Source organism: Callorhinus ursinus, unplaced genomic scaffold, assembly GCF_003265705.2.
Source record: "Callorhinus ursinus isolate GAN/ISIS: 27379988/994484 unplaced genomic scaffold, GSC_fseal_2.0 scaffold9, whole genome shotgun sequence".
In the NCBI taxonomy this organism is placed as follows: Eukaryota; Metazoa; Chordata; class Mammalia; order Carnivora; family Otariidae; genus Callorhinus; species Callorhinus ursinus.
Window position 1 is genome coordinate 16,610,280 of NW_027397071.1, and position 22,722 is coordinate 16,633,001.

General features: G+C 37.7%; 1 long non-coding RNA gene across 3 annotated transcripts in view; it reads right to left on the reverse strand.

The window, feature by feature from the left end:
- Positions 1 to 22,722, reverse strand: part of LOC141373406 (uncharacterized) — a 118,105-nt gene that overhangs the window by 40,777 nt on the left and 54,606 nt on the right. Inside the window, exons 2-4 of one of the 3 annotated variants that reach the window (XR_012379340.1) lie at positions 20,878 to 20,976; positions 11,583 to 11,830; positions 5,906 to 5,975 (exon numbers count right to left, since the gene is read on the reverse strand). This is a non-coding gene — a long non-coding RNA (uncharacterized lncRNA). The remainder of the gene's footprint in view (positions 1 to 5,905; positions 5,976 to 11,582; positions 11,831 to 20,877; positions 20,977 to 22,722) is intronic. The other 2 variants (XR_012379342.1, XR_012379341.1) reach the window with 2 other exon arrangements.

Below are 22,722 nucleotides of genomic sequence, written 5' to 3' on the forward strand. Positions count from 1 at the left end.
GATGATATGATACTGTATGTGGAAAACCCAAAAGACTCCACCCCAAAACTGCTAGGACTCATTCAGGAATTCAGTAAAGTGGCAGGATATAAAATCAATGCACAGAAATCAGTGGCATTCCTATACACCAACAACAAGACATGAGAGAGACAAATTAAGGAGTCAATCCCATTTACAATTGCACCCAAAACAATAAGATACCTAGGAATAAATCTAACCAAATAGGCAAAGGATCTGTACTCAGAAAACTATAAAATACTCATGAAAGAAATTGAAGAAGACACAAAGAAATGGAAAAACGTTCCATGCTCATGGATTGGAAGAACAAACATTGTGAAGATGTCAATGCTACCTAGAGCAATCTACACATTCAATGCAATCCCCATCAAAATACCATCCACTTTTTTCAAGGAAATGGAACAAATAATCCTAAAATTTGTATGGAACCAGAAGAGACCCCGAATAGCCAGAGGAATCTTGAAAAAGAAAAGCAAAGCTGGCGGCATCACAATTCCGGACTTCCAGCTCTATTACAAAGCTGTCATCATCAAGACAGTATGGTACTGGCACAAAAACAGACACATAGATCAATGGAACAGAATCGAGAGCCCAGAAATGGACCCTCAACTCTATGGTCAACTTATCTTCGACAAAGCAGGAAAGAATATCCAATGGCAAAAAGACAGTCTCTTCAACAAATGGTGTTGGGAAAATTGGATAGCCACATGCAGAAGAATGAAACTGGACCATTTCCTTACACCACACACAAAAATAGACTCAAAATGGTTGAAACACCTAAATGTGAGACAGGAGTCCACCAAAATCCTAAAGGAGAACACAGGCAGCAACCTCTTCGACCTCAGCCACAGCAACTTCTTCCTAGAAACATTGCCAAAGGCAAGGGAAGCAAGGGCAAAAATGAACTATTGGGACTTCATCAAGATAAAAAGCTTTTGCACAGCAAAAGAAACAGTCAACAAAACCAAAAGACAACCGACAGAGTGGGAGAAAATATTTGCAAATGACATGTCAGATAAAGGGCTAGTATCCCAAATCTATAAAGAACTAATCAAACTCAACACCCAAAGAACAAATAATCCAATCAAGAAATGGGCATCAGACATGAACAGATATTTTTCCAAAGAAGACATCCAAATGGCCAACAGACACATGAACAAGTGCTCAACATCACTCGGCATCAGGGAAATCCAAATCAAAACCTCAATGAGATACCACCTCACACCAGTCAGAATGGCTAAAATTAACAAGTCAGGAAACGACAGATGTTGGCGGGGATGCGGAGAAAGGGGAACCCTCCTACACTGTTGGTGGGAATGCAAGCTGGTGCAACCCCTCTGGAAAACAGTATGGAGGTTCCTCAAACAGTTGAAAATAGAGCTACCATGTGATCCAGCAATTACACTACTGGGTATTTACCCCAAAGATACAAATGTAGGGATCCAAAGGGGTACATGCACCCCAATGTTTATAGCAGCAATGTCCACAATAGCCAAACTGTGAAAAGAGCCAAGATGTCCATCGACAGATGAATGGATAAAGAAGAAGTGGTATATATACACAATGGAATATTATGCAGCCATCAAAAGGAATGAGATTTTTTCCATTTGCAACGACGTGGATGGAACTGGAGGGTATTATGCTGAGTGAAATAAGTCAATCAGAGAAAGACATGTATCATATGACCTCACTGATATGAGGAATTCTTAATCTCAGGAAACAAACTGAGGGTTGCTGGAGTGGTAGGGTGGTGAAAGGGATGGGGTGGCTGGGTGATAGACATTGGGGAGGGTATGTGCTATGGTGAGTGCTGTGAATTGTGCAAGACTATTGAATCACAGATCTGTACCTCTGAAACAAATAATGCAATATATGTTAAGAAAAAAAGAAGAAGAAGAAGATAGCAGTAGGGGAAGAATGAAGGGGAGTAATTCGGAGGGGGAGACAAACCATGAGAGACAATGGACTCTGAAAAACAAACTGAGGGTTCTAGAGGGGAGGGGGTGGGAGGATGGGTTAGCCTGGTGATGGGTATTAAAGCGGGCACGTACTGCATGGAGCACTGGGTGTTATACACAAACAATGAATCATGGAACACTACATCAAAAACTAATGATGTAATGTATGGTAATTAACATAACATAACAAAATTAAATTTTTAAAATGCAAAAGATTGATATCAGCAACTGCTGGACAGGTGTGGGGTGTGGAGAAATGAGCTCTCTTTTATATTGTTGGTGGAAGTATAAGTTTGTATAAACTTTTGGAGGATAATGTAGTTTTCCTATTAAAATCTGAAAAGTACATATCTTATTACCTAGTAATCCCACTTCCAGGAATCCATCCTATAGACAACGGTTACATGATAATGTAAAAATAAAATAGAGGACGGTCATTATAGTATTATTAATAACAGCAAAAATTTAGGAAAAAAATATCTACTGATAAATGAAAAAATAAAGGTATAGACATAAAATCATGGCAGCCATTCAAAAAAGAAGAACTGACAGACAAGATTTCCAATGTATTGGCAATGTTCTTTTTCTAAACCAAAGTAGTAGATGTAGGGATGTGCAGTATGTATATATTTATATACATATATAGTTGGGACATGTTTTTACATGCATCTGAATTTTCACAAAAAATGAAAAGGAATGAATGAGGATAAAACTTATGAATTAATCTTGTAAAATATATATAATATATTAAGAAAAAACATAATAGGCCATAAATACCATTTTGAGTGGCATAATCCCAATTTTATGGGAAAAAACTAGTATTATGCATATTTATGGACTATGCTTCTATAGTATATAAAAAACCAAGGAGGATATGTAGCAAACCTCTGGAGAATAGGATTATAAGGGTGTTTATGGAAGGAATGGAGTGACATTGGAGAGCTTTCAAACTCTTCTAAAATATTTTTGATGGTATATATATATATATATATATATATTTACTTTTATGCATGTTTCAAATGACAAAAAAAATAGAAAGCTTGCCCAGGACAATTGAAGAAAGCAAAACAAATTTAAAGAGACCAAATATGAACATGTTCCAATAAATATTTATCCAGCAGTAGAAAGTTAATTATGCAGTTAATGGACTATAATCAAGTAATTTTTAAGTATATAATAAAAAAATTATCCTATGTACTTGGTAAGGGATAGTTTATAGAAAAATTTAAGACACTGTGGTTATATCTCTGTTTTTCACACTGTAGTTAGAGAAATTATCAACTACAGTTGGTCCATTTTTTATACAAATTTTGTGGTAATCTGAATTCAGCTAGAAATCATAAAACATTGAAATTTTTTTCCAAATAGTAATAAAAACAGACATTTATTTGTTCACTGCTAATTAAGTTCTAGGCATGATTCTAAGTGCCTTATATGTATCCATTTATTTAATTATTACAACCAATTGTTACAATCATGTCTATTTTACAGATGAGGAAAATGAGATATAGAGAGGTTAAGTAACTTGACAAAGTTCACAGCTTATAAGTAGTGGGGCCAGGATTCAGACCCTAGCACGTTGATTCTAATACTTCCATCATTCTATACCATCTCTCAAAGTATTTCAAGTAAAATCTAACATTAATTTTAAATGGCATGCTGTTATATTAAAATATGTTTTGTGTCTACAAGGCACATGAAAACAGTTTTGAAAAATATAAAATGCTGTAAAATGTAAAATATTATGCTTGCAAAACTTTAGTTATTTCCTCCCTCCCCATAACTAAAAGATGCTTTACTACTACAGTGGGTTACACTGGTTTATGTTTGAAAGAAATAATACGATTTCGAGAAACTGATCATAATTGTTTCTTATTTATTCATGTAGACTAATATTAATTGCCCCAGCAATTATTTTTATACATTCCACTGCCAAGGAACTAAGGAGCAAGTTGTCATGATTTATTTGTTAAGATTTATTCTGTGATAATAGATAGAACTTTGGGAGTAAGTGGACTATGCAATCCTTTTTTTCTAGCAAACTTAAATACAGTTTAGAAGATGGTAGGCATTTCAAAACATTCTAGAGAACAGTAACAATGTATGTAAGGAAGGATTAGAGTGAATGTCAAAGGTATATAAGAAATACATAACAGTTCAAAAAAAAAGAAAAGAAATGTATAACAGTTCAGAGAAGGTAGACACTGTTGAGATATGAAATGAAGGAATTTTTATGTCTAATGTGGAACTGAAATTTGTTCTGCAAGGGAGTGAAAGAATCAAGGAGCCATAAAAAAGGGTACTTTACTTTTGTTTTTGACAAAAAAATAAATAAATATAACTATGATGTTATTTTACCTACTTTCTTGGGAGTGTTGGAAAATCACTATGATTATGGAAGTACATTTTGAAAAAATATCTTACACTCCTCAGTAGGAAGGTTGCTAGTCTTTTAAAATTAATCATGTGATAAGGTTTGAAAAAAACTGTTCTTTTTCTTTAATCCAAGCCAATTAAATGATGAGAAACCCTTCCTTTGTAGTCCTTTTATGCGTTAATTACTAGTAATTAATTACTGCTTCTCTGACTTTAGTTAGGCAAACCCAAACAAATGCATAGATAGTTGATTCCTAGTAATCATATATACATCTTACTAATAAGAAATGTAAAAGTCATTGGTCAAAGTTATCCAGTAACAATCAGGGCTTCTAACTTTCATTTTAAAGCTTCACCATACTCAGGTTCTCATAGCATGGAAATATGAAAGCAAAAACACCCAAAATTTGGACTTTCAAGTGAATAGTGGGATGTGTAAAAAAAGCAGGGGACTACAGTGAGTCAACATCTCCGGATTCCTTAAAATGCAAATGTCTGTACCGGGAAAGATCATCTAAGTAAAATACTTCATGCTGTAGAAGGGGAAAGGAAGTTGCATGAGAATTAGCTATTCAGGGAAGGTCAAGTTAGAGACAACTTTAACGATGGAACTGCACGGAAGTGGTTTAAGAATATTTCCTTTAAAAAAGAGTCAGAGCAACTAGTTTTATTATCCTTAATGAGTTCCCTGGGCCTTATCTAATGTTTTCCCAGAAATCCTCTCGTAAATACTTAAATTTACAGAGGTTCTTAAAAGAAATCCCACTCTTCCCACTGTATGGGGGAAAAAGAGTCTGTCATACTATGGGGAGAGGGTAGGACAGAGCAGTGGGTAGGTACTCGTGCCAACAGACTGAGAGCTTGTCCCAAAATAAATGCCTGGAAAAAATCCAGACTTTCAGTCATCAATATTCCGTCCCTATTCCACACAAGCAAAAGGGAACAAAATACACAGTAAGAAAAGCAGACAAATTAAAAGAGAAACTATCAGAGACTCCCCAAAATGGTTTCTTTTTAAAGTGAGTTGGAGAAAAAGGTCAAGGTCAGAATATCTCTCTATATAGATTGTCCTTCTAATAAAGGCTGCAGCAAAAGCAATATGGAGCAGTAACCAAAACAATCACAAAGGCAGTAGAGGAGAATATTATTTACTAAGGCTGTCCATATTTGGGTCCGTCGGGAAACTGAATAATACTGAGATTTGAGCACCGGGGCATGACCACAAATGCAAATTGCATACTAAAATTTTCAGCTTGAAATTTTCAAAATTAGTTTTTGAAATGGATTAATTCAATTAATTTTTAATTAAATTAGAACACTCAATCAGCAGTTGGGCTTTTTTTCGCCATGTGAATTTTTCAATTAGGTTTATACTGTTTCAGTCAATGAATAGAGGGCTTGATTTTCTGAGGATTGGAAATAATACATTATTATCCAGTAGCTAGGTCAAGAGTATAGGTAACAATTAGTACTATTGTTTCTTTGAACCCAGCGTGTTTTAAGTTGGATATATTCTTTGTCTACTCCTTCCCAGAGGGAGAGAGAAACATTACCTTATTTATGAACAATAAAGTCTTCTTCGGTGCTCATGCTCTTCTCTCACTTGTACAGATGAACATGTGTCTACAATGAAGATGGGAAAAACAATTTCTCAAATTTGATTAATAAAATGTAAGATAATATACTTTATGATGAGGCTTAAAAAGGCGAACAATATGATAAAAAGCATAAAGAATGAGAACCCAGGGAACTAGTCAACTGTCTAGTTTTATTACCATGTACAGATGACACTATCTTAGCCTCAGCTTTGTCATTTATGAACCTACTTTAGGAGTGGTTGTGAGAAACTGATGAGATTAATATCTTAAAACAAATACTAAACTGTATAGAAAAGCAGGCTATGATTATTCCATCTTACCACTTGTCAATTGGCATGTAAATGCAGTCCCGTGGAAAGCACTGACCTAGAATCTGAATTGAAACTACACTGACCCTTTTTATCTATAAATAGGGAGTAATGCCACATATAGTTTCTTTGGTAAAATGCTATTGGTAGGAGCCAGTTATTTGTGGCAAGTAAGCTTACAGGGACTTTCTTCAAAATTTCAGATTCATTGTCTGTATTGGCTAAAATTAGGTGTGCTATCAAATGACAGAAACAATAGCTTAATAAAGATGAAATCTTATTTTTGTCTCATAGAAACATCCAGGAAGCAGTTCTTGACTGACAGGGTAACTCATGCTGCCAGGAACCCAGGACCTGTTGATCTCCAAGTTTTGTCCTACCAGGCTTCAAGCTCACAGTCCAAGATGTCGGCATTGCATTCCACAGGAGCAGAAAACAAGCTGTCTCCTGAGAAACGATCATGAAAACTGCCACAAGACACTCCTCTTTGCATGCTATTGGCCATGCCTGGTTACAAGCTGGAAATAGACTATCCATTGTGAAGGGTCACAAATCTAAGACCCTACCACCATGGGAACAACCACTAGGGTTAACTAACTATCTCTGCCATTTATCATTTCATTTAATATTTTAGTGTAGAAACTTTTTCTTCTTGAAAGAAGAAAGAGAGTGGACAGAAAAATATGTCAGAAAAGTGAAATAAAGTCACTTTAGGAATGTATTTCACTGTCTTTTTAATTTTGAAAACTAGTAAGCTCCAATAATATAAAAGATTTAAAATGTTGATTATTTTTATCATTATGTAATTATTATGATTATACTTCCAAATATCTAAAATGCTCATTTCTCTGATTTCACATTCACCTAAACTATACTACATAAAACTAAAAATAATTGGGCACCTGGGTGGCTCAGTCAGTTAAGCGTCTGCCTTCGGCTCAGGTCATGTTCCCAGAGTCCCAGGATCGAATTCCACATCGGGCTCCCTGCTCAGCGGGGAACAGGCTTCTCCCTCTGCCCTTCAGCCTGCTTGTGCTCTCTGGCTGACTCTCTCTCTCAAATAAATAAATTCTAAAACAAAAAAATTAAAAATAATATAATCATAAATAATAAGAATACCTTAGCATATAAAGCAAATAAAGGAATTCCTAAGGAGAGGCAGTATGAAAACATGGCAAGAACACAGGCTTTGTAAAGAAAGTCTTGGGACGGAGGCCCCCCATTCATTCACTCATTCACTCACAGCATCTACTGCTGTTACATGCATAAGTTTCAGGTAGTGTGTGCTATTCATGGAATTTATAATTTATTTAGGGAAACAGGAATAAGAGCTATAATTTTACAAGTACTAACTGAAATTAAAAGTGTGATAAGTAATTTAAAGTAGGAGTATAGGGTACTGTGAACATCTAAAAGTAAGATCTAGCAATTAAACAGACCTGGAGAATTTATATTTATCAGTTGAAAGATCTTTTACACTTAAAAGTTTAGATACACTATAAAGTGGGGGAAAAAAAGAAATTGCAAAATAGTGTGAGTCGTATGATTTAATTTCACTTAAAAGGTCGCACCCAAAATATTATCACATGTAAGCAGATCCATAAAAAATTATAGGATATATGCAATATATATGTTTATATTTATATTTATATAAAATACATGCAATGAGCATATTGCTTTTGTGCTTGGAAAAACAAATAAATAAAAATGCATTTAAAAATAAAATTTAGGAACATAAAACTGACTGCAACATCAGTCTGGCATCTGGACATTGACCTGCATCTAGTAAATGCTCAGTGAAAGCTTTAATCACATTGGTAGAAAAACATATTAACGCATACATACACATACATATAATATTCTCCAGTAAAACAAAGAATGTTTTGAAATATATTAACTAGTTTATTTATTTAATAGTACAAGTTCAAAATTTGGTATCTATCATTAAAGATAATTATATTTTCCCATTTACAAGACAGGGAGAATAATTCCTGATTTTCCTTAGTTTTCAGGAATACTGAAGGAACTAAAGTAAAGATGATTTTTGGCTCTCACAAATAAAAAAATACACACATTGAGAATTTAATATGAACAAAACACCATGCTTTTGGAAAAATATTGATAAGAAATAGTTTACCAACTCAACAAACATATATTGGATACCTATTTTGTACCAGGTCTTGTGCAATGCTCTGCGGATTCCAAATGAAAAGAACATAGACTCTGCCTTGAAAATACTTTTGGAATTAGTGATAGAGACAGATATATAAATAACTTTCTAAATAAACTACTAGAAAAATAAAATAACCAGAAAATTTTTTATCATTTTTTTAATTTTTAAAAAAGATTTTATTTATGTATTTGATAGAGAAAGAGAGCCCAAGCAGGGGGAGCAGCGGGCAGAGAGAGAAACAGACCCCCCACGGAGCAAGGAGCCCGATGCGGGACTCGCTCCCACAACCCTGGGATCATGACCTGAGCCAAAGGCAGATGCTTAACCAACTGAGCCACCCAGGCGCCCAACCATATGAAATTTTTAGATCCATACATAACTCTAACATGCTAGTACATCACATGCTTTCACACAGTGGCACCGAGCTGTACACTTTACGATCAGGGAAACCAAGGGCAAAGAGCTTAAATGGCTTCTCTTGTTGCAAAAACGCAAAAAATACAGAAAAATGAATTTGGGCTGAGGGGACCAGGAAAAGGAGAAAGACAAATTTTGCTCAAATATCTATCATACTTAGAAAATCTGGTGGCTCCTTTTTAAAAAGTCACATTCCAGGCTTTATGGAATGATCCTGAATTGTGAGATAGTTTAGCTGCTGACCATGTAAACCATTATGGAAAAAGTCCTTCTCATAGCTCAAAAAAGTTCTGCTTTTCTCTTTTTGTCAGTTTTTCTAGTGGTGACTGTGGTAACAAAGGAAAGCCTTAGATCCACAGTGATAAGACAGAGTGGTTATTTTTCTCTCTTGACAGTCAGCATGGACATTTACACTGAGAGTTCACTAATAAGCATTTTCATTATCTGTGTAATGAAACTCCTTTGTAATGGTGTTTGGAGGCAGAACTAGCTCTCACTGAGACATCCAATCATTCATCCCACCAACACTTTTTTGTCATCTAGAATGTGCCAAATAATTGCTGGACCCTGGACAGTAAGAGGTGAGGAAGGCTTAGTCCAGGCCCTTGAATTCACACGGAAGCTTACTGTATAGGTAACAAATCTCCTATAATTTGGCATTCTGTGGTTAACACCCATAATCATATATCTTCATTTCTCCATTTAATAAATATGTACGGAATTACCTCTAAGTACCAAAAACTGTTCTACATAAGATAGTTGTAAGAACAGACATAACCGCTGTTCTAAGAGTACATAGTTTGTTTGGGACAGACTGAGACAAAAATTGTTAGTTTCCTACACAATTTCCATTCTCCCTTCCTCCTCTTTAAAAGAAACCTGATTCTTGTCGGGGGAGCAATATGTCCAGTCGCAGACAATGGAACATGATTCGATTCCTCTCAGTCCATGATTTCCAAACCGTGTGCCCCGTCTCCAAGGGTGCCAAAGTAAATTCACTGGGGGGCCATGGCATAGTTTAATTTTCAAGAGAAGCAGTGCGACTCAACATCTGTTGGATAGTGTACAAACTACTAGCTTAGGGTATTAAATCACTACATTCCTTCAGACTGGGCCATACCATTGCAGAGCTGGATTTTCAGTGGTTGCTGTGATTAAAAAACAAACAAACAAACAGGTATGGCATGTAAAGCATGGAGAACAACAAATCGTACCATCCAATCTGATTCCAATGTCGCGAAGTTGCAGAGTGCCCGATGGGTGTATCTATCCCATTGTACCTCGTGGTTATTTAAACACAGAAAAAGTATTACTTTCTTTCAATTTATGTGTATAATCTATTCAAATGACCACTAAGTTGTAAATAGAGCTTTTATGTATTTCTTTTGGCACCATGAGAAAATTACTGAGACCCCAAGGGAGCTGTGTACCAAGAAAGTCTGGGATCCTTTGATCAAAGCTAATCATGTTTTTTCAATCCTGCTTCCTGCTTCCCTAGCTTCCTTGAATCTAAAGGTGACCGTCTGACCCAATTCCAGGCTAAGCATAAATGCACATGGAGGTGAGAGAGGAAGGACAGTGCTGAGAGCATTTGCTTTCCAGATAAAAGGGGACAATGGCAACAACTGTTAGTTGTCCTTCAAGAATCCAATTCCTTTAGTAATACAATCCTACAGGTTATGGGTACAGACCACATATTCCAGCCTCCTTTCCAGCTACATGTGACCAACTGACTAAGCTCTGACCAAAGGTACATGAGCAGAAGAGATACATGCAAATTCTGGATCATACTCCTTAAAAGAATGGACATGCCTTCTACTTCTGTCCCCTTTCTTGCCAGGGCCCAGGAAATTAAACAATTATCCCCAAATGCACATTGATAATATCAGCAGCATTCTGAGATAAGAATGTTGGGCCTCCTTATTTCTAATCCACTGCTTTTTCTATATACTATACTCATTGAGGGCTTAGAAATCTCTGTTATAAATCTATATGCTATATTTGATATATTAATATGAAGTCTTTTTGATATATTATTTATTCAAAATAACAAGATAAATTCACATTATTATAAATGCATAGACCATAGCATTTTGGTTAATAAGTAAGATTTAGTTAGTGGGTCAGCCAAGTTTCTTAACTTGTACAGCTAAGAACTAGACCCTAACTCATGCATGGTAGGTTCCCTCTAAAAGGGGCAGGTCACATGGGAGTTGGACAGCTCCTATGGCTAGGAAGATCAGCAAGGCAGAGCTTTAGCCACCGCTCTGTGAATTAGGATTTCTTTCAATCAGGGGTGGGAAGATGAAAAAGTGATTGCTTTTTATTCTATAGAATGCAGGGAGTTCTAGTTCTAGTTTATGTAAAGTAGCTGAAGTAAATATGACAAACAGAGACACAAAGACAAATGGACACTTAAGGACAGACATGAATCACAAGATTGTAAAATAGCAAAAGAATTCATTAAAAGATTAGCAAGAGCTCAGACACGACATCTGAGACAGTTGACTTTGTAACTGTAACTAAGTCATTGGGAGCTTTGTAAGAAAGCATCTAGAGGAATTTCAAAACATAATAAAATTCTATTTCTTGAAAAACATGTAACTATTTCTTTTACCATCTGCCATGCTCAGATTCACACCACATACAAAATTATTTAATTCCTCAAGATATAAAAAATAATGGTTGAATTCCTAAAAAGATGATAACGACTGAAGATATCTACAAAGCATACCTACGTCCGACCTACTCCAGGTCGTCTACAAGACCTCAGACAGAACTTTAGAGTGCTTGCAAAGCCATTGTCACTGAGTTATAATATTGTGGTGACCCAGGGATCCTTATGTTTCATGGCACTGTCCTTGATGGTTTCTCCCATGAAACCTAACACCCATAGCTTTTGGCTGTGCCAGTGGGATGAGCATTGCATTCTTTCAGTGCATATACCACAGCTTCGTTGGACTAACCATCCTTAGGAAGAACCTAGGAGAACAAAAAGAGGAAGACGATGATCGCCAACATTTTAGAAGGGGTATGTTTTTAATATCATTTTCCAAAAACTTTGTGTCCCTAATATCATGTGTGGATGACTTCTTTGTGTAATTAAAACTTTTTTTAAAAAATGAGGTTGAAAATGAATGTATGGTGAATTTATCTAACATCTAACTGAAGAAACAGGGACATCCTGCCTGTATCTGTGTAATATAAACATACAAAGAAAATACACATCAGGCTCAATGAAGCCAATGTAGGAGAAATACAAAGGCGCATTAAAAAGAGACACTTTAGGCAAAAAGTGGCTCATTTGTTTAGGTTGTAATAGTCTTAGTGACTCATTTCTGAAAATGGCTTAGTGCATGTGCATTCATTCTCCCAAGTGTGAAGCAATCCCACTAGAATGGAAAAATGAAGAAAATTTCAGTAACTAGGTTAAGCAGCAAGAGTATTAAGAAGCTGGAAGTTTGATCTACTGAATCTTAATTTTCTGTGCTGTCCCATCCTGTGGATGGGCCTAGACATACTAACACTTCCTATGTTTTGAGAGAGGAGACTCCAGAAAATGGCCTCATTTGTTAATTAAAAAAATTATTTTGTAGCATGTAATAATTCTTAGGTGCCTTTCTTTATGCTTGCTAAACTGTGGCAATCAGTATTTGACAAATGACATATAAGATGAATTCAGAAATGAGATAGAGAAAAAAAACCCATTTAATGATCAAAGAATAAATAAATACAGCCACAAAGACTTCTTTACTTGTAAATATTGGCTCACATTATTAATAATAATATAATTATTAACTAGTACCCAGGTGACATAATTTAGTATTAACAATAGGACAATTATGTAGATAACTATAAAATATGACAAAACATAGGAAGTGAGTATGTATTACAAGGTTTAATGAGAAATGAGATATGGGACTCACCAACAAAAAGTTTTCCCCCTTGAACTTCCATTATCATCCTTTTTCCTCAAACTCATTAGAGTCTCTAAGCATTGTTTCTTCTACTCTTTCCCTGTTTTTCTCTATCCTCACTCCTTACTTTATTCAGTTCCAACCCATTTTAGATCCTACAGGTCATCAATACAAGTTTTGCTAATATCTCAATTTCCCCTGTCCTATTATTCATGTTACATCCCGTCTGACTGCCCATACTGGCTTTCTCTCAGTTCTTCATATCTGCTATGCTCATTTCCACTTCAGGGCCTTTGCATATATTGTTCCCTATGCCTAAAACACTCTTTCTTGTCCCCAAATGCCTTTAACCCCCTGCTACTTCACCTAGCTAAGATCTCTTCATTCTCCAGATCTGTGCCTATGCTGTGCATCAGAGAAGCCATATTTGATTCCCAGCCTAAGTTTTACCCTTTTAAACATGCACAGAATTTTTTTAAAACATGACAAGTGAAATTAGCTGTCAAGTCTTCTTTTTTGTTAGATTATAACCTCTGCATTGGCAGCAGGCGGGGGGGTGCATTTCTGTCTTAGCCATTGTTAAATCCCCAGGGCTAATTTATCATTTGATCATGTTAGGCATGAATATTTTTTCCATACAAATAAATGAAAGGAGAAAGAGACTCTAGAAACTCAGCTGAGATGATCAAGGAAGGATTTATGGGGAAGGAAGTGTGTGAGATACTTGGACACATAGTGAGAGGCAGCGGGATTGGTTGGTGCTGAGGCTTGGAACAAGAGAGTTAGTGGATGCTCAGAGAAGAGTGGGCAGTTCATTTTGTAGAGTGTGGGTCACATAATAGAGTAGGAAAGATAAGGCTGGAAAGGAAGGTCAACATAATATGGTGGGGGAAGGCCTGACTTGAAAATCAATGCTTAATTTCATAGTTGATAAAGAGACAATGAAGGAATATGGTATACAGGCTAAGTGAAAAGGGAAAGAGAGTGCATGTAGAAAACTTGTTCATGACCTCAGTGATAGTCCAGGCAAGAAATAATAAACAACTGAGCTATTGACTGCAAGAAATAGTTGGAAAAGAAAACCGCAGTGATAGAAAGAATTATATGTTTAAGGTGGATTGTGTGGAGAAAGACTAAAATTTTTTTTTAAAGATTTTATTTATTTGACAGAGAGAGACACAGCGAGAGAGGGAACACAAGCAGAGGGAGTGGGAGAGGGAGAGGCAGGCCTCCCGCAAAGCGGGGAGCCTGATGTGGGGCTCGATCCCAGGACCCTGGGATCATGACCTGAGCCGAAGGCAGACGCCTAACGACTGAGCCACCCAGGCACCCGAAAGACTAAAATATTTAACTAAAATATTCGGGGAAGACAAGGAAAAGAGATATGCCAGTGTGCCTCCTGATGTTTCCGTGAGAATAACTAGAAACATGGTGAATCCAGGAAAGTTGGGATAATCTGGCTTTAGGGATAGTGAGGGGAGGGAAGTGATGGGTTTATTTTGTAACATTGAGCTCGATTTTTTTTTTAATCATCTAGAATAAAGTATTCTTAGGGTGTACCCTGTGATCAATGGCTGAAGATTAATGCAGAATTTCTGCTCTAATGAGATTTTATATTTACATTTCTGGTAATTCCCTTAGTCACTTCATAAGCTTTTGTACAGGGGTGGGGGTGTGCATCAAATAATAGGATAAATACAGTGTGTCTTCTTGGAGAAATAATTGTACAGAAAATTTGAGACAATAAACCACCAACCAACTTAATCCCCTTCCCCAACTGAAAAATATTTTTATCTTAGAAGTACATTATGGATGAGAATACAAGATCCACATGGATTTTTAGACACTCTCAAATTCAAAGAAATGTCATGCTTGGCAAACTGCTTTAGTGTCTATATTCCTTGTCCCAATCTCCGCACCCTTTGGTTGGAGTTTATTTTGCTAAGTAAGTTGGCAAAATAGTTTGTCCGCATTCATACACCTGGTAAGTGGTAGAGGAAGAATTTTAAACCAGAACTCCATAAAGCCTGCTCTCTCACCTATTTCATTAAATTAAATATACACTACTTATATATGATATTCAGCTAATATTATATTTAGCATCACTAACCAAGTAAATGACAACATAAAGCCAAATACTGGCAGCTGGTATTTTTCAATTATGAATTTGCAGGGTCTCCAAGAATGCAATCAGAGCAAACGATTTTTCACAGTGCTTGGGGGAGAGCGAAGATGGGATCATCAAAAGCATTAGTGTGGTGTTTCCTAGTTCATGGATGATTAATCAGATGGGTATGTTAAACATTCTTTTAAGGCTCAATCCATCCATCCTTCAAACTTTTAAAACAATGAACTGATATCACCTTCCTATTCAAAACCTTGAAAGCACAGGTTAGAAAGTCCTTCACAATCTGTGCCTAATTATCCTTCAACAATGAATCCCCATACAATTAGCCCCCAATACCCTAGATTTTAAACCATGAGTTAATACAACTAACAGTCTTCCTGAAAAGGTAATGTTAAGGTTAAGACTTCAAGAATAAGTAAAAGTTGGTCAGATGAAGGGGTGGGGGCACAGGGTTGGGAGGTAGAGAATTCTTGGCAGCAACATGCAGAAACTGCATTATGTAGTAAGAGAGAGCCAGACCCACTGAAGAAAGCAGCGGGAAACAGTGAAGGGTTGTGAGCAAGGAGTGACATGCTCAGATCTGTCTGCACTTAAGAAAACTCACTCTAGGGGCTCCTGGGTGGCTCTGTGGGTTGAGCATCTATCTAACTCTTGGTATCAGCTCAGGTCTTGATCCCAGGGTTGTGAGTTCGAGCCCCACATTGGGTTCCATATGTGGAGTCTACTTAAAAAATTACCCTAGACACCACTGGAAATGGTATTGACACACATGGGACTGTTGCTACTACCTCCAGATATACATGTTCCACTGATGTAGAACCACATGTTCGACAGGTAAATGTGGAAACTGATTAATGGATTTACCTAACATAACTGTAGTTTTGAAATTTCATCAGATTTTAAGGTACAGTAATTAAACACAAAGGCTTTCCTCTTAAAGCCTCACGGTGCATGTTAGTGTGCTTTTATAAACTTTAGTAGCCACAATAAGCAAATGACTTTGGAGCCCTGTATTTTTAAAATGTTGTTCAATGTGTGAAATGTGATATTACAGCATTCCCAAACCACTTTATAATCTTTTTAAAAAGTGCTTATTTAAATACACAAACATGATCAATGAATACAGAATTACATAATCACCAAGAAAAGTTGCTAGTTTTCATAATGGTCTCTTGGCTTTTCCTCTGCTGATATTGGCGCCAAAGAAATTGGGTTATAACTATTGTTTCTCTGTGGCTGAAGAGACATTTCCAAGTACAGAATGAATGGAGTTCATTCAGAGGCCTTGCAAATGGGCTGTGGCCCCTTTTTATGCATGATGGGCCCCAGCAAGGATATTTAGAAAAAAACCAACTTTTACTTTTAACGCATTGACAAGGTCCTCCAATTTTAAAGGGGCTCCACACAGTGGATTTACTCAGGTTTACCTCTCTGTCATCACAATTTCTACAGAAGAATATTAAGGATGCCAGACAGTCTTCCATTCAGGGAAGGCAGCTGAATGTTCTGTTTTTATAACAGGGTAAATCATATGTTGTTTAAGACCTAAATTGCAGAGGACATAGGAATTTCCAATAGATTAAGCTTGACACAATGACATGAAATAATAACATTTGAGAAAAAAAAAGAGAGAGAGAGAGAGAGCCTGGTGGAGAGAGCGAGTCCCTGTGGAAGGGAAAAAGGTGAAAAAGTCATGCATCTTTCAATAAACCTATTTTTTTGTGTGTGTGGTTACTATTGTTCCTGAATACATCAGGGCTGCATGTATTTTTTTTGAACTGATTTTTTTTTTTTTAAAGGCAAGATGAGACTCTACAGTTGGGAGAATAAGAGGTTGTAACCCACTTCCTCCACACCCTCTTGATACTTACCATCCACCCTTTGTGTGGTCTTTGGCTTATGCAGTATCCTGTCTCATTATGACTGGACTATACAGAGTCAAATAACTGTCATCAACAATATAGTATCAAATTGAAGGTCTCATTTTTAAAAAACGTGTCCGTTTTGTCAATTTACCTTTTTTTTCACCTGTTTAAACCACAGAACCACCTCCTGCCAAGTTCACAACTGGCCAAGTAACAGAGAAGTAAACTGTAATCTAATGCTATGGTTTTAGAACAACACAGTCCAAAGATTTTAATATGAGAGGGAAGTAATTTCCAATTCTTTGACCCATGAGTTCAATATTTAAAGGTTCACTAGTACTTTTTCCTATCTTAGCAAGGAAACTAATTTATTCCTAAGTTGGCCCAAGGGCAGATCTCTCCTTCTCAAAGTAATTTGTGGGTTGGCCTACAAAGGGCACACAGAAGTCCAATGAAAAAAGAGTAACGAGGTAGAAAGAACAGGAGTTCTTGGCATCTGCTCGCACTGCAGCCTGCATTTCTGCCAACATGGACTGGGGTTTGATGGAGCGTGGCGTCCAGTGGCTGGCTGAGGAACCTGTCTCCTCCTCACTGCACTCAGCAGCAGGGGACCAGTAACGCTCCTTCACATCGAGTCCTTGTGAAGCTCTTTCAAGAAACTCTTCTTAATGGAGATATTAACGATTAAAGAACAGTCCTGAGAATGAATCATTCTGAGAGAGAAAAACATCTATCTAAGTCAAGTGACATTATCTCTGACATAAGTTCTGCTAAAGACAAGACAGCTCCTCTGCGAGAAAGAAGACACACACTCTTCAGGGGTTAAAAGCGGCAGAGAGATAATTGCTAATTAATCCTTCCATGGTTTCATTAAGGAAATATTTAACTTACCACCTATCCCGAGCTGCATTTTTATTAGAGAAATATTGTATAATGGCTCTGCATGTACTCTAAGCATTTTATTATATAACAATATTATGTAATTACAGCAGAAATAACGGTACTATCTATCTTACCAGGTTGTAGAGAGGATAAAATGAGATAAGTATAAAGTGCTCATAAGCCATATTCCCAGTGTCTTGTAATTGCTCAGTAAATGGTCACTAATATTACTGCTGTTATGGAAACTTTTCATGTAAAGCTTCATTTCTTGGTCCAGCTAGAAACACCTATTAATGGAGATACTAGGGGCTAAATAGTAACTCTGAGTTTAAGCAGGATCTGGAAAAAAAAAAAAGAGAGAGAAAGAAATTTTTGATCCAGAGGCATTTATAAGGTTTTGAAGCACCCCAACATTCAGGTTTTCTGTAGTTTCCATAATTCCTGAAGTTTCTGAAGCGATAATGCACTTTTAAGAAGTTAGGCTTTCACATTAAATGAGGGAATTTGAATCCTGGCTCCATGACTTAATCTCTCTATATTTTAGTTTTCTGCCGTGCAAAATGGAACTAATAATTCTACCTACCCCTCGGGGCCGTGGTGAGGATTAAAGAAGACCATATGGGTAAATGCTTCAGGCAGTGCTAGGAATTTAGGAAGTGCTAAACAGATCTTAAATCACTACCACCCTCATTATCACCAAACGGCAGAATAGGCAAATGGAATTTGTGTCTCTTTGCCTGAGATTATCTTTGATTTTCTATTCTCTTTGGTGTGTAGGAGAATTCTAATTTCAATTATTCTGTAGCTGAGCATTCCAAAATACAAGGTCATTACTAACCTTCCTGTTTATGAACTGGGGGGATATCTTAGAACACAGTGGCGGCAAGGAAAATAATCACGCATCGGTAAGCTAAAGAAAAGGAGGAGAAGCCAGCAGGAAATGAAGTCACCTTGTTCGCCCTTCAGGGACCACCAGGCCAGGCTTGTCCTCATTTTTGCTCTTCTCTGTCAGTGCCCTTGGTTTACCCTGCATCCTCAGCAAGGCTCCAGTCTTGGTCTACATGACTTTTAAGCCCAAAGTCACTCATCCTTTTGTCTGGGGGGTTTTGTCTCTAAATTCACATTTTTTTTTTTTTTAAGATTTCATTTATTTGACAGACACAGCGAGAGAGGGAACACAAGCAGGGCGAGTGGGAGAGGAAGAAGCAGACTTCCCGCCGAGCAGGGAGCCCAATGCAGGACTCGATGCGGGGCTCGATGCGGGGCTCGATGCGGGGCTTGATCCCAGGACCCTGGGATCATGACCTGAGCCGAAGGCAGACACCTAACAGCTGAGCCACCTGGGCGCCCCTCTAAATTCACATTCTTGAGAGAGAATCTTGGTATCTTAGTCTGCCCTTGGACAGATTCCTGTAGTAATTCTTGGTTTGATCTGTTTGCCTCTTTGTGACCTCTCTTTCTACAGCTCTTAATTTCCAATTTCTGATTTTAAAAATCCCCAAAGAACCTGTTTCCTAATTACACGATTGAACTCTTCAATCAAATTGGTTTAAACGTATTCTTAGGAATTTGAATCTTGAGTGGGGGTGCCTGGGACAAAGGGTTCCTCAGCTCCTGATCTGGAGCCCTCAGAATTGCCCTGGTTTCTCACCTCCCTGAAGCTTGCTTATTCAGAAATAGCTTCAAATCTGTGAGCTACTCTAGTAGTTCTCCTTTTTAAAGATGACCTCTGTTTCTTAAGCACTTTTCTGTTTTTTTAGAACTAAAAGACCTTCCATGGCTGAGTTCTCTCTGGGGAATCCTAACCAGCCTCGGTCAGTTAGGGACTTGGGCAAAAGCCAAATTAAGCTAGAGAAGATGGCAGGTGTAGTAGGCAATTTGACATATCCATCACGGGGAAAAATGGGTTATAACAGAAGAGTCACATTTGTATCAATATCTACCATAGCCCTAGCAGGGTATAAAAAGCCTCATTTAACTAAATTCTATTTAAGTCAACAGGCATTCACTAAATAAGAATTCAGGGGAGATTTAAGTGGGTAAATCTAAGTCTTTGCTCTCAAGGAATGCCTAGTCTGGCAGGAAGAATATATGTACACATATAATTGTAATATAAGGCAAGGTATCCTGACTACTCTGCTAGATGAAATAAGAATATAGAGAAATGAATAATTAATTTGGGGTATGGGATTAGCCAAACAGATCAGCCTGTTGAGAGACTTAAATATCATGTTGCAAGCCACTGATATGAAGCAGAGAAGGATTTCTTTTTGGGAGCTATGGCTCTTTGACATCTAAAGCAATATACAAAAGGAAAAAGACTCCCCAGGCTTATAGGCACTTGGGAGGTTTTATTGCTTTCCCATTCTCAACCTCACTTAGGCACAGGTCTAAGTAAAGGCCTATAGTGTCAGAACTTCTTTCTCCCCAACGAAGTGCTTCTCTCCTCCCTAAACCTAGCCCTGGGTTGGAAGGAATTATTGCAATCCAAGGCTGTTCTCCATGTCCAGGTTACCTCAACAAGGAGAAAATCTGAATTTATGGTCCCCGCACCTTTGAAGTGGAGGTAAATAAGACATTTTTCTCAGATCTTAAATCTGGTATCTCAGCACAAACTCTAACCACAAAGTCATCCTCCAACCAGACTGAGTATCCATTGTATCAAGGATGAGTCCTGGATACCAGTATAACCTCTGCCTCCTTACCTTCTCTTCTACACTGGCCCTGCAGGACTGAGATTCTGCCCTGGATGTGGCCCTTTTTACCTGAGAACGGAATTTCCTAATTATTAACAATCATCTCTCTGGTTTATGATTCTGGAGCCTGGGCGTTGTATTCTAAACCCTAGTCCAATGAGCAATTCTTTTAGAACCCAAACTGATATCCTCCATACTTGAGAGCAGGGGATGACAAACTTTTTCTATCAAGGGCTGGACAGTAAATATCCTGTGCTTTGAGGGCCAGAGATTCGCTATCACAAGCACTCCATCTGCCATTGTAGCACTTAAGCAGCCACAGATAATACTTGAATAAGTGGGTCGGGACTGTGTTCTAATAAAACTTTTACAGAAAGAGGCAGTGATTTGGTCTCTGACAGCAATTTGTAGACCCCCTGCTCTTAAGCATCATTACCTATGCATTCAGGATTCCTTAATACCATGATCCACCTGTTGGAGACATAACTCACCTCATCTTTCCCAATCCCCCCTTTATTTGCAAAGGTCTAGGATAACTCACCCCATAGTTACAACATCCAAGATGTCCATACACTTTACTTCGGTTCCTAGGATACTCCAAAGCCCACAATTAATATTTGTGTGTACTCCATCTTTCCCTCTAGAGTCAAAATGAAAAAAGAGAAACCAGAAATGGAATGGAATGGTGTGTGTATATATATAGATATATATATACAGTTAAAAACAATAACTGAAAATGACTTAAAAAGCCTTAAAAAAAGTAACTGGTCCTTAATTCTGGAACAATAGGAGGGGAGAAAAGTAATAATCTGTTACTTTCTGGAGGGAGCAGATACCTTGGTCAAAAGTAAAGAAAATTGGTTGGGTTACTCCCTAGAAAGAGACAAGGAAACTGAGGTTCATAAAAATTAAATGAGGGGGCACCTGGGTGGCTCAGTTGGTTAAGCGACTGCCTTCGGCTCGGGTCATGATCCTGGAGTCCCGGGATCGAGTCCCACATCGGGCTCCCTGCTCAGCAGGGAGTCTGCTTCTCCCTCTGACCCTCTTCCCTCTTGTACTCTCTGTCTCTCATTCTCTCTCTCAAATAAATAAATAAATAAATAATAAAACCTTAAAAAAAAAAGGAAGTGATCCTTTAAAAAAAAAAATTAAATGAGAATTCCACATAGATATGTCATGGAATTGCAATGGCCTACCTTGAAGCAACCGAAGGGGATGGATTGCAATATCCCAGATTGGAAGTGAATATATTTTCTGAGTAAAATTGTTAAGTAAAGTGATTTTTAAAAATATAGTGGGCTTAATAGGATTCTGTAAGTGGCCTAAAAATACATACAATAATAGTAACAACTGCCATTTAGTTAAATGCTAGTGTGGTGGACATTTTTCTGATTTTGCCATCCAACGTCCATTCTCCTTTCTCTTGATAATTACTCTATATTTTCCTCTGGGGAACCACACTTCCTGTGCTTTCAGTCCTTATGCTTTGAATGCTGCTGAAATTGTCCCTGATTCAAGAGTTGGGTGTGTGATCTAGGTCTGGACAATCAGAACACTGAATTTCCCTGGACCTACAATTGTTTCAGGGATGGAAACATGCGAAAAGTTGATTTAATCAAAGTGAGGCCAGGGCTTTTTTAGCTGTTTCTGAGGAGAGTTGCTCTTTTTTTTTTTTTTTTCTGTTAGATTGGAAACCTACAAGATGTAAATATGGAGTTGGTAGGAGTCAGCATTGGGGTGCCTGGATGGCTCAGTTGTTAAGCGTCTGCCTTCGGCTCAGGTCATGATCCCAGGGTCCTGGGATCGAGCCCCACATCGGGTTCCCTGCTCAGTGGGGAGCCTGCTTCTCCCTCTCCCACTCCCCTGCTTGTGTTCCCTCTCTCGCTGTGTCTCTCCCTGTAAAATAAATAAATAAAATCTTAAAAAAAAAAAGAAAGAAAGAACTTCTTTCATAATAAAGCAAATATCAAGAAAAGCAAACCAGAGAAATGCAGGGAGATCGAATCCTGAGAATAGAGTTAAATGCATAATATTTTAGTAATGAAACCAAAGCTAATTTTTTAAAAGATTTTATTTATTTATTTGACAGAGAGAGACAGCGAGAGAGGGAACACAAGCAGGGGGAGTGGGAGAGGGAGAAGCAGGCTTCCCGCGGAGCAGGGAGCCCAATGCGGGGCTCCATCCCAGGACCCTGGGACTATGACCTGAGCCGAAGGCAGACACTTAACGACTGAGCCACCCAGGAGCCCCCAAGCTAATTTTTAAAATTATAACCAATTTTCTTTTTTTCTCCCTCCATTCCTCCCTTTATTTTCCCTTCTCTCTCTCCCCCTTCCTCCCTTCTCCTTTATGCCTGCAACTGAGAGTGCTAATACAGTCTATATTA